The sequence below is a fragment of the Bubalus bubalis genome, chromosome 15, assembly GCF_019923935.1.
Source record: "Bubalus bubalis isolate 160015118507 breed Murrah chromosome 15, NDDB_SH_1, whole genome shotgun sequence".
NCBI classification, from domain to species: Eukaryota; Metazoa; Chordata; class Mammalia; order Artiodactyla; family Bovidae; genus Bubalus; species Bubalus bubalis.
Genome location: NC_059171.1, coordinates 19,394,969 through 19,407,061, shown reverse-complemented (window position 1 = coordinate 19,407,061; position 12,093 = coordinate 19,394,969). Strand labels below are relative to the sequence as shown.

General features: G+C 41.4%; 1 long non-coding RNA gene and 1 other non-coding gene across 3 annotated transcripts in view; one reads left to right on the top strand and one right to left on the bottom strand.

The window, feature by feature from the left end:
* The window catches only part of LOC112579066, a 43,399-nt gene that overhangs the window by 4,268 nt on the left and 27,038 nt on the right, over positions 1-12,093 (top strand). The gene's annotated exons all lie outside the window — the stretch shown is intronic.
* On the bottom strand, positions 11,591-11,697 carry LOC112579264. Its single transcript, XR_003103763.1, has one exon. It is a non-coding gene; the product is annotated as a U6 spliceosomal RNA (small nuclear RNA).

Sequence of the window (12,093 nt, the reverse complement as noted above, 5' to 3'; positions counted from 1 at the left end):
ACTACGAAACCCTGCCACACCCAACATGAGAATGTACTTCTCTCTCTTTCTCAAAATCTTTCTCTGTAAACTCTTAAGTGCCGCAGTCGTTCCCAATGTAAGGTCCCTGGACAGACCATCAACATCAGATTACCTGGAAGCTTGTGAAAAATGCAAATTCACCAACTCACCCCAGGCCTCGAGAAACTCATGGAGGTGGACAGCAGACTGTGTGTCTAGCAAGTCCTCCAGGTGATTCTGATGCAGGTTAGAGTTTGAAACGCATCACTACCGAATGCTGACGGGAGGAAGTAGCACCTCAGTAGCCATTGAAAGCCATCATTGTAAATTATGCCAAATTTGGAGTTTTCCAGCAATTTGTAGCAACCGTGGGGTAGGCAGTCAATTTTACCTGTCTGGATTGTTTTATTCCTAATCTAGTGACTGCTTATATAATGGTTGACTATTATTCTCAATTGGAGCAGTTCAAGCTGGTTTTAGAAAAGGCAGAGGAACCAGAGATCAAATTGCCAACATCCGCTGGATCATGGAAAAAGCAAGAGAGTTCCAGAAAAACATCGATTTCTGCTTTATTGACTATGCCAAAGCCTTTGACTGTGTGGATCACAATAAACTGGGGGAAATTCTGAAAGAGATGGGAATACCAGAACACCTGATCTGCCTCTTGAGAAATTTGTATGCAGGTCAGGAAGCAACAGTTAGAACTGGACATGGAACAACAGACTGGTTCCAAATAGGAAAAGGAGTTCGTCAAGGCTGTATATTGTCACCCTGCTTATTTAACTTCTATGCAGAGTACATCATGAGAAACGCTGGACTAGAAGAAACACAAGCTGGAATCAAGATTGCCGGGAGAAATATCAATAACCTCAGATATGCAGATGACACCACCCTTATGGCAGAAAGTGAACAGGAACTCAAAAGCCTCTTGATGAAAGTGAAAGTGGAGAGTGAAGAAGTTGGCTTAAAGCTCAACATTCAGAAAACGAAGATCATGGTATCTGGTCCCATCACTTCATGGGAAATAGATAGGGAAACAGTGGAAACAGTGTCAGACTTTATTTTTGGGGGCTCCAAAATCACTGCAGATGGTGACTGCAGCCATGAAATTAAAAGACACTTACTCCTTGGAAGGAAAGTTATGACCAACCTAGAGAGCATATTGAAAAGCAGAGACATTACTTTGCCAACAAAGGTCCGTCTAGTCAAGGCTATGGTTTTTCCTGTGGTCATGTATGGATGTGAGAGTTGGACTGTGAAGAAGGCTGAGCACCGAAGAATTGATGTTTTTGAACTGTGGTGTTGGAGAAGACTCTTGAGAGTCCCTTGGACTGCAAGGAGATCCAACCAGTGCATTCTGAAGGAGATGAGCCCTGGGATTTCTTTGGAAGGAATGATGCTGAAGCTGAAACTCCAGTACTTTGGCCACCTCATGTGAAGAGTTGACTCATTGAAAAAGACTCTGATGCTGGGAGGGATTGGGGGCAGGAGGAGAAGGGGACGACAGCGGATGAGATAGCTGGATGGCATCACTGACTCGATGGACGTGAGTCTGAGTGAACTCCGGGAGCTGGTGATGGACAGGGAGGCCTGGTGTGCTGCGATTCATGGGGTTGCAAAGAGTTGGACACGACTGAGCGACTGATCTGATCTGATCTGATCTGAGTGCATTTTTTTAAAACAGCCTGTGATCTGCTACATTATTTGACATACCTTTAGGAATTTCAGCACAGGTTAGTATTTGATGTCATTTTATGTGGCCACAACAAAGTAAATTCTCATGTAAAAAGCTAGCGATAAGAAAAAGCTAGTGTTTTTAAACTATTCCATTTATGAGATTAAGTGAAGTGAAGTCGCTCAGTCGTGTCCGACTCTTAGCAACCCCATGGACTGCACCCTACCAGGCTCCTGCATCCATGGGATTCTCCAGGCAAGAGTACTGGAGTGGGTTGCCATTGCCTTCTCCAAGTTTTAGGTTAAATTTCTAGGGGAGAAAAACTTCTATTATCATTTTAGTATTTACTTCTGTTATCATTTTAATGGGAATTTTTACCATCTATTATAATGGCCAATGCCATTTTCCTAAATTAAAACTCTAGTATTTGATATCAAATTGTTACTTTATTATGTCTTTTTTTTCCCTCAGTTGTTTTGGCTCCACAAAAATCAGTAGATGCTACCCCATAGCCAACTCATCCCCATAGTGCCCTGAGTGAAGACAAGTCCATTTAGATGTATGATGTATTAAAACCCACTACCTAAGGCTCCAGGGAGTGAGACCAGCCATCAGATGTTAAATCTCTTATAATGAGATGTGGGGAGAAGAATGCCGCTTCTGTGCCATTTGGGCAGAAATACCAAGTTTGTTTTTAAATCGTATGTATATACATATATATAATTTATATATATGAGATCAGATTAGTTGCTCAGTCGTGTCCAACTCTTTGCAACCCCATGAATCACAGCACGCCAGGCCTCCCTGTCCATCACCAGCTCCCGGAGTTCACTCAGACTCACGTCCATCGAGTCAGTGATGCCATCCAGCTATCTCATCCGCTGTCGTCCCCTTCTCCTCCTGCCCCCAATCCCTCCCAGCATCAGAGTCTTTTCCAATGAGTCAACTCTTCACATGAGGTGGCCAAAGTACTGGAGTTTCAGCTTTAGCATCATTCCTTCCAAAGAAATCCCATGACTAATCTCCTTCAGAATGGACTGGTTGGATCTCCTTGCAGTCCAAGGGACTCTCAAGAGTCTTCTCCAACACCACAGTTCAAAAGCATCAATTCTTCGGCACTCAGCCTTCTTCACAGTCCAACTCTCACATCCATACATGACCACAGGAAAAACCATAGCCTTGACTAGACAGACCTTTGTTGGCAAAGTAATGTCTCTGCTTTTCAATATGCTCTCTAGGTTGGTCATAACTTTCCTTCCAAGGAGTAAGTGTCTTTTAATTTCATGGCTGCAGTCACCATCTGCAGTGATTTTGGAGCCCCCAAAAATAAAGTCTGACACTGTTTCCACTGTTTCCCTATCTATTTCCCATGAAGTGATGGGACCAGATGCCATGATCTTCGTTTTCTGAATGTTGAGCTTTAAGCCAACTTTTTCATTCTCCTCTTTCACTTTCATCAAGAGGCTTTTGAGTTCCTCTTCACTTTCTGCCATAAGGGTGGTGTCATCTGCATATCTGAGGTTATTGATATTTCTCCCGGCAATCTTGATTCCAGCTTGTGTTTCTTCCAGTCCAGCGTTTCTCATGATGTACTCTGCATAGAAGTTAAATAAGCAGGGTGACAATATACAGCCTTGACGTCCTCCTTTTCCTATTTGGAACCAGTCTGTTGTTCCATGTCCAGTTCTAACTGTTGCTTCCTGACCTGCATACAAATTTCTCAAGAGGCAGATCAGGTGTTCTGGTATTCCCATCTCTTTCAGAATTTCCCCCAGTTTATTGTGATCCACACAGTCAAAGGCTTTGGCATAGTCAATAAAGCAGAAATCGATGTTTTTCTGGAACTCTCTTGCTTTTTCCATGATCCAGCGGATGTTGGCAATTTGATCTCTGGTTCCTCTGCCTTTTCTAAAACCAGCTTGAACATCAGGAAGTTCACGGTTCACATATTGCTGAAGCCTGGCTTGGAGAATTTTGAGCATTATTTTACTAGCGTGTGAGATGAGTGCAATTGCGCGGTAGTTTGAGCATTCTTTGGCATTGCCTTTCTTTGGGATTGGAATGAAACCTGACCTTTTCCAGTCCTGTGGCCACTGCTGAGTTTTCCAAATTTGCTGGTATATTGAGTGCAGCACTTTCACAGCATCATCTTTCAGGATTTGAAATAGCTCCACTGGAATTCCATCACCTCCACTAGCTTTGTTCATAGTGATGCTTTCTAAGGCCCACTTGACTTCACATTCCAGGATGTCTGGCTCTAGATCAGTGACCACACCATCGAGATTATCTGGGTCGTTAAGATCTTTTTTTATCTATTTGGCTGCATCAGGTCTTAGTTGCAGCACATGGACTTAGTTGCCCCGCAGTATGTAGGATCTTAGTTCCCAGACCAGGGATCGAACCTGTGTCCCCTGCATGGAAGATGGTTTTTAATCACTGGGCCACCAGAGAAGTTCCTAAAAATACCAGGTTTCTAGGAACCCATCAACTGAATCTGCTTTGCTGCTTTTCACCCACTGAATGTTATATACAGAGCCACTAAAGCACATTGAATCTACTGTAGTAGATGACTGGTGGTATCTCCTAGGTTTCTTCACATATAAAAATACTGTTTTTTGGTTTGCCTTTTATCCCCAAGAAGTAACCTTGTAAAGAATGAAATGTACCTGGGTGTCTGAATTTGAAATCGACATAGAAATATATAACTTAACCAACTAAGCATTAAATGGCACTTTTTTGGGGCCACTTCTATTTTTCATAGTTGTATGGATATGTATATTTGCATTGACACTGTTTCCATGAAGACTCTGAAACTAGCAGTGTGGACTTCAGCTAGTAGCCTGAAGTAGCACATCTCCTTCAGAGAAGTGAAGGTTTCTGTTTCTTGGACTGGTCATTGGTAACTCTTCAACAGAAAGCGTGGTCCTGTTAAAACATGCTGCATTGAATACATATCTTTATCTCTACTTCTTCCTGAAGTCCCATTGATGGAAGAATAAGAGAGGAGATGAGATGGTTCAAGGTAACAAAATTTGGAAGGTGGAAAAAAAGTGGAAAGTGACTGGAGGAGTAGAAACTGATTTAGGTGAACTGAGAAAAATGAACCAGAGCATCTGTAGACAGGATCAAGCCTGTTTAGGCTGTAGAACCTCATAAAGACATAGAAAATCAAATTTCTAATTGTCATTGAAGGTGGGAGCAAGTGGAAGGACTGAAACCAGAGGAATGGATTAACATTTTTAATTCAAAGCTGTTAGACCCTGTAGGTCCTCTTACCCCCCTCCCCCACCCCCAGTATAATCAAGCTTCTATCTGTATTAATTTGCTTGTCATTCAGTTACTAAGTCATGTCAAACTCTTTGTGACCCCATGGACTATAGTATGCCAGGCTCCTCTGCCCTTCACCATCTCCGGGAGTTTGCTCAAACTCATGTCCATTGAATCGGTGATACCATCCAACCAGCTCATTCTCTGTCATCACCCCCATCATCCTCCTGCCTTCAGTCTTTCCCAACATCAGGGTCTTTCCCAATGAATGAGCCCTTCGCTTCAGGTGGCCACAATATTGGAGCTTCAAATTCAGCATCAGTCCTTCCAGTGAATATTCAGTGTAGATTTCTTTTAGGATTGATTGGTTTGATCTTGCAATTCAAGGGACTCTCAAGAGTCTTTTCCAGCACCATAATTTGAAAGCATCAATTTTTTGGCACTCAGCCTTCTTTACAGTCCAACTCTCACATCTGTACATGACTACTAGAAAAACCATAGCTTTGACCATACGGACCTTTGTTGGCAAAGCTAGGGCTACCATAAAAAATACCACACATCATGTGGATTAAACACGAGAAATATATTTTCTCATGGGCTAGAAGTTCCAGGTTAAGGTTTCAGCAGGGTTGGTTTCATTCTGAAGCCTCTCTGCTTGACTTACAGGTGGCCATCACTGGCTCTGTCCTCACAGAGCCTGTTCACTGTGAAGATGCACGTGTCCTAATCTTCTCTTCTTCTAAGGACACTGGTGATGTTGAATTAGGGCCCACACATATGACCCCATTTTACCTTAATTGCCTTTTTAGAAACCCTGTCTCCAAATACAGTCACATTCAGAGGTAAGGCCATACCTTGGAGTTATTGGAGGTTTAGTTCCAGAGCACTTCAATAAAGTGAATATTGCAATAACGCAAGTCACATAAATTCTTTGGTTTCCCAGTACATACAAAAGCTCCGTTTACACTATATTGTAATCTATTAATTGTGCAATGGCATTATGTCTAAGAAAACAATGTGCATACTTTTAAGTAAAAAATACTTCATTGAAATCATCCCCTGCACAACAGCCTAGGACTAAATAATGGGTTGTCTTTTCTTTTCTTTTTTTTCCTTCCAACATATCTATCCTTTTCCCAGATCAAGACGTACTCCAGAAAAAATAGTTTCATTTTTATGTTGAAATAAGATGTTTTGTACCTTTTATTTTCATGTGCTGCTGCTGCTGCTAAGTCACTTCAGTCATGTCCGACTCTGTGCGACCCCATAGATGGCAGCCCACCAGGCTCCCCGTCCCTGGGATTCCCCAGGCAAGAACACTGGAGTGGGTTGCCATTTCCTTCTCCAATGCATGAAAGTGAAAAGTGAAAGTGAAGTTGCTCAGTCGTGTCTGACTGTTCGAGACCCCATGGACTGCAGCCTACCAGGCTCCTCCGTCCATGGGATTTTCCAGGCAAGAGTATTGGAGTGGGGTGCCATTGCCTTCTCCGTTTATTTTCATGTAGAATACCACAATTTATTGCTTAAAAAAATACTTTATTATTAAAATGTTAGCCATCATCTGCACCTTCATTAAGTAATCTTTTTGTTGGTAGAGAATCTTGCCTAGGTATTGATGGCTGCTGACTAATCAGAGTGGGGGTTGCTGAAAGTTTGGGTGGCTATGACGACTTAAAATAAGACAACAGTGGAGTTTGCTGCATCAGTTGACTCCTCCTTTCACAAAGAAATTGCTTGGTAGCATGCAGTACTGTTTAATAGCAAGAACTTCCTTTAAAACTGGAGTCAATCCTCTCAAGTCCTGCTACTGCTTTACCAGTTAAGTTTTTGTCATATTTTAAACCCTTGTCATTTCAACAATCTTCATAGCATTTTCACCAGGGGTAGATTCCATCTCAAGAAATCACTTTCTTTGCTCAACCATAAGAAGCAACTCGGCATTCATGAAAGTTTTATCATGAGATTGCAGCAACTCAGTCACATCTTCAGGTTCTACTTCTGTTTCTGATTCTCTTGCTATTTCCACCACATCTGCAGTCATTTCCTTCACTGAAATCTTTTTTTTTATTTGTTTTGATCAGAGAATAATTGCTTTACAATGTTGTGTTGGTTTCTGCCATATAACAACATGATTCAGCTATAAATGGCAACCCCCTCCAGTGTTCTTGCCTGGAGAATCCCAGGGACAGAGGAGCCTGGTGGGCTGCTGTCTATGGGGTCACACAGAATCAGACACGACTGAGCGACTTAGCATAGCATACGTATATCCCCTCCCTCTTGAATCTCCCTCCCACCCATCCCCATCCCACCCCTCTAGGTTGTCACAGAGCACCAGGTTGAGCTCCCTGTGTTTTATAGCAGCTTCCCACTAGCTGTCTGTTTTATATGTGGTAATGTATGTTTCAATGCTGTTGTCTCAACTCATCACACCCTCTCCTTCCCTCACTGTGTACACAAGTCTGTTCTCTATGTCTGCGTCTCCATTGCTGCCCTCCAAATAGGTCCATCAGTACCATTTTTCTAGATTCCATACATATGCATTAATATGTGATATTTATTTTTCTGACTTCACTCTATAACAGGCTCTAGGTTCATCCATCTCAATTCAACTGTCTGAAATGTATTCCTTTTTATGGCTGAGTAATATTGTATTGTATATATGTACCACAACTTCTTTATCCATTCATCTGTTAATGAGCATCTAAGTTACTTCCCTGTACTGGCCATGCTGCAATGAATGTTGGGGTACATGTGTGTTTTTGAATAATGGTTTTTCTCAGGGTATATGCTCAGTAGTAGGAGTGCTGGGTCATATAGTAGTTTTATTCCTGGTTTTTTAAGGATTCTCCATACTGTTCTTCACATTGGCTACATCAATTTACATTCCCACCAACAGTGTAAGAGGGTTCCATTTTCTCCACATCCTCTCCAGCATTTATTGTTTGTAGATTTTTTGATGATGGCCATTCTGACCATGTGAGGTGGTGATACCTCATTGTAGCTTTGACTTGCATTTCTCTAATAATGAGTGATGTTGAGCATCTGTGTGTCTTCTTTAGAGAAATGTCTGTTTAGGTCTTCTGCCCATTTTTGGATTGGGGACTGTTTGTTTTTCTGATACTGAGCTGCATGAGCCTCTTGTATATTTTGGAGATTAATCCTTTTCAGTTGCTTCATTTGCAATTATTTTCTTCCATTCTGAGGGTTGTCTTTTCATTTTGTTTATAGTTTCCTTTGCTGTGCAGAGGCTTTTAAGTTTAATTAAGTCCCATTTGTTTAGTTTTGTTTTTATTTCCATTACTCTAGGAGGTAGGTCAAAGAAGATCTTGCTGTGATTTATGTCAAAGAGCCTTCTCTGAAATCTTGAACGCCTCAAAGTCATTCATGAAGGTTGGAACCAACCTTTACCCAACTCCTATTTTTGTTTTTTTTAATTAATTAATTTTGTCTTTTGACTGCCCTGGGTCTTTGTTGCTGCTCAGAGGCTTTTGTCCAGTTGTGGTGGGCAGGGCATACTCTTCCCTGTGGTGTGCAGGCTTCTCATAGTGGCTTCTCTTGTTGCAGAGCACAGCCTCTAGGTGTGTGGGCTTCTGTAGTCATGGCACACAGGGTTAGTTGCTCCACAGCATGTGGGATCTTCCCTGACCAGGGATCAAACCCATGTCCCTCCCCTGCATTGGCAGGCAGATTCTTAACCACTGGGTCATCAGAGAAGTCCTTCCTAACTCCTGTTAATATTGATATTTTGACCTTTTTTCCATGAGTCACCTCATCTTAATGTTTTTAATGACCGTTTTTAATGGCATGTAGAATGACGAATCCTTTCCTGAAGGTTTTTCATTTACTTTGTCCAGATTCATGAAAAGAATCATTGTCTATGGCAGCTTTAGTCTTACACGTTGTATTGCTTAATTAGTAAGACTTGAAGGTTGAAATGACTCCTTGATCCACGGGCTGCAAAATGGATATTGTCTTAGGAGGCATGAAGCATTCATCTCTTTGTACACCTCCATCAGAGCTCTTAGGTAACCAGGTGCATTTTCAGTGAGCATCAGTATTTTGAAATTAATCTCTTTTTTTCTGAGCAGCAGGTCTCAACAGTGGCTTGTGCTGCTGCTGCTAAGTCACTTCAGTCATGTCTGACTCTGTGTGACCCCCTAGACGGCAGCCCACCAGGCTCCCCTGTCCATGGGATTTCCAGGCAAGAGTACTGGAGTGGGTTGCCATTGCCTTCTCTGCAACAGTGGCTTAGAACATTCAGTTAGCCATGTTGTAAACACATATGCAATCATACAGGCTCTTTGTTCCATTTATTGAACACAATCAAAGTAGATTTAGGATAGTTCTTAAGGGCCTGAGGATTTTCAGAGTGGTTGATGAACATTGACTTCAACATCAAGTCACCAGATGTATAAACCTCTTTGATGAGAGTTTGCCTGTCCTTTGAAGCTTTGAAGCCAGTTGTTGACTTCTCTCTAGCTGTGAAAGTTCTAGATGGCATCTTCTTCCAATGTAAGAGTTTTTCATCTACATTGAAAGGTTGGTGTTTAGTGTAGCCATCTTTGTTAATTATCTTAGCTAGATCTTCTGTATAACTTGCTGCAGCTTCTACATCAGCACTTGTTGCCTCATCTTGCACGTTTATGTAACAGAGACAGCTTCTTTCCTTAAAGCTCACGAAACAGCTCTGCTACCTTCAGACTTTTCTTCTACAGCTTCCCCACCCTCATCAGGCTTCACAGAATTGAAGAGAATTAGAGCCTTGCTCTGGATGAGGCTTTGGCTTAAGACGATGTGGTGGCTGGTTTGATCTATCTAGACCACTAAACTTGCTTCATATCAGCAGTAAGTTTTTCATTTTCTTATCATTTCTGTGTTCACTGGAGTAGCACTTTTAATTTCCTTCAGGAACTTTTTTTTTTCCATTTACAACTTAGCTAATTATTTGGCACAAGAGGCCTAGCTTTTGGCTTGACTCAGCTTTCTATATGCCTTTCTCACTGAACTTAATAATTTTCAGCTTTAATTTAAAATGAGACACATGTGATTTGTCCTTTCATTTGGACACTTAGAGGCCACTGTAGGGTTATTAAGTGGCCTGATAACAATATTGTTGGGTCTCAAGGAATAGGGGGGCCTAAGAGAGATGGGGGAATAGCCTGTCAATGGAGACATTAGAACACACACAACATTTATCAATTACGTTGGCCATCTTATATGGGCACAGTTCATGGTGCCACCAAAACAATTACTGTAGTAGCATTGAAGGTCACTTATTGGGCTTCCCTGGCGATTCAGTGGTAAAGAATCCACTTGCCAATGCAGGAAGCATGGATTTGATCCTGGTCTGGGAAGATCCCACATGCCACAGAGCAATCACGCCCAAGCACCCGACTATTGAACCTGTGCTCCAGAGCCCAGGAAGTGCAACTACTGAGCCCATACCACAGCCACTGAAGCCCATGTGCTAGAGCCCGTGCTCTGCAATAAGAGAGGCCACTGCTGTGAGAAGCCCATGCACTGCAAGAAGAGTAGCCCTGGCTCACTGCAACTATCACCGAAGACCCAGCACAGCCAAGTAAACAAATACAAATTTTAAAAGAGCACATCACATATCACTATAACAAATATATTTAACTATAACAAATATATATAACAAATAATTTAAAAGTTTGAAATATTGCAAAAATCATGAAAATGTGACACAGAGACACAGAGTGGTCAAATGCCATTGGAAAAATGGTGCTAACAGACTTGCTTGATGCAGGGTTGCCACAAACCCTTGGTTTGTTAAAAAAAAAAAAAAAAAACCAACAACAACAAAACAATGCACATAAAGCACAATAAAGTGAAGTGCAATAAAATGGAGTATGCCACTGCAGGGTTAGGACCTCAGCCTATGAATTTAGGTGGGGGGCACAATTCAGCCCATAACACCATCCCTCCTCATTCCAGCAGGAGACAGAAGTGTATTCTAGACAAACTGAACCAGGAAGACTGCAGACTTGGGTGTATCGAGGGAATCATCAGGACTGAGGTACTGGACCTATAACAGGGAGAGTTTGTGAAGGCCATATGCTAATCAGTGAGATACCATCTCCTGGTTTCCTCCACCCAGCCCAGTGAGCCAGGAACCAAGCTTATCCCACCAGCAGCCACGCCTCCCCTCAAAGCAGGAGATCAGAAGATCTTTCTTTGGATTAATTGTAAGGTCTTGTCTGCAGATACTGATGTGGGTGTTTCCCAATCAGGAAGAAAGAGAGAATGGGGGGAGAAAGAAGAAAAAGAAGAAAGAAAAAAGAGGGCGAAAGGAAGGAAGGAAGAAATGAAAAAAAGAAAGGAAGAAAGAAAAAAGAGGGCTATTCTCTAATACATCTCCTTTCAACAAAGTCCATCAGTCAACAAGTCCTACCTTCATACAGAGAGTTTCTAAGGAGCTCTTTCTGCCACACTCTTGAATATAGATAAGAGGTTAGGGGTCAGACATTTGAGAAAACCTCCAAAATGAAGACTTGACCAAAATGTAACTAAAAGAGTGATTTTAAGGAAAACAGATGGTACAAAGATGGAATAAAGATTATATAATTAAAATATGAGAAAACATTGCCTCCATGAAATAAGAACAGAATACTACTTATTTTTTTAAATTTTTTTATGGAATGCTTCATGAATTTGCTTGTCATCCTTGCACACTTGCCATGCTCATCTTCTCTATATTGTTCCAATTTTAGTATGTGTGCTGCCGAAGTGAGCACCAGCATACTATTTAAAAGCAATGAAACAACCATCAGGGAGTCAAAAAGGGCTCACAGACATTGAAATATCAATATGAAAGCCTAAAAAGAGGCTAAAAAGAAAGCATAAAAAGAGCCTTCCATGGTATATTTGAAGATAGAATCTAGGAAATCTCCCATACAGTAGGAAAAAAGACAACAAAATAGAGAGTAAAAGAGAAAAAAAATTAACAATTGTAAGATCAGGCAGATAGATCTAATACATGACTAAGAGGTATTGCAGAAAAAAAAATGGAAAAATGTTGGGAAGAAAATTATCAGAGAAAAGATAATATGTGATTTTTAAATAGCTCATGTATTTTAAGTCTTCTAATTGGTATGACCCACACGGTGGTCAGTACAGTGGGCTCTAAATGA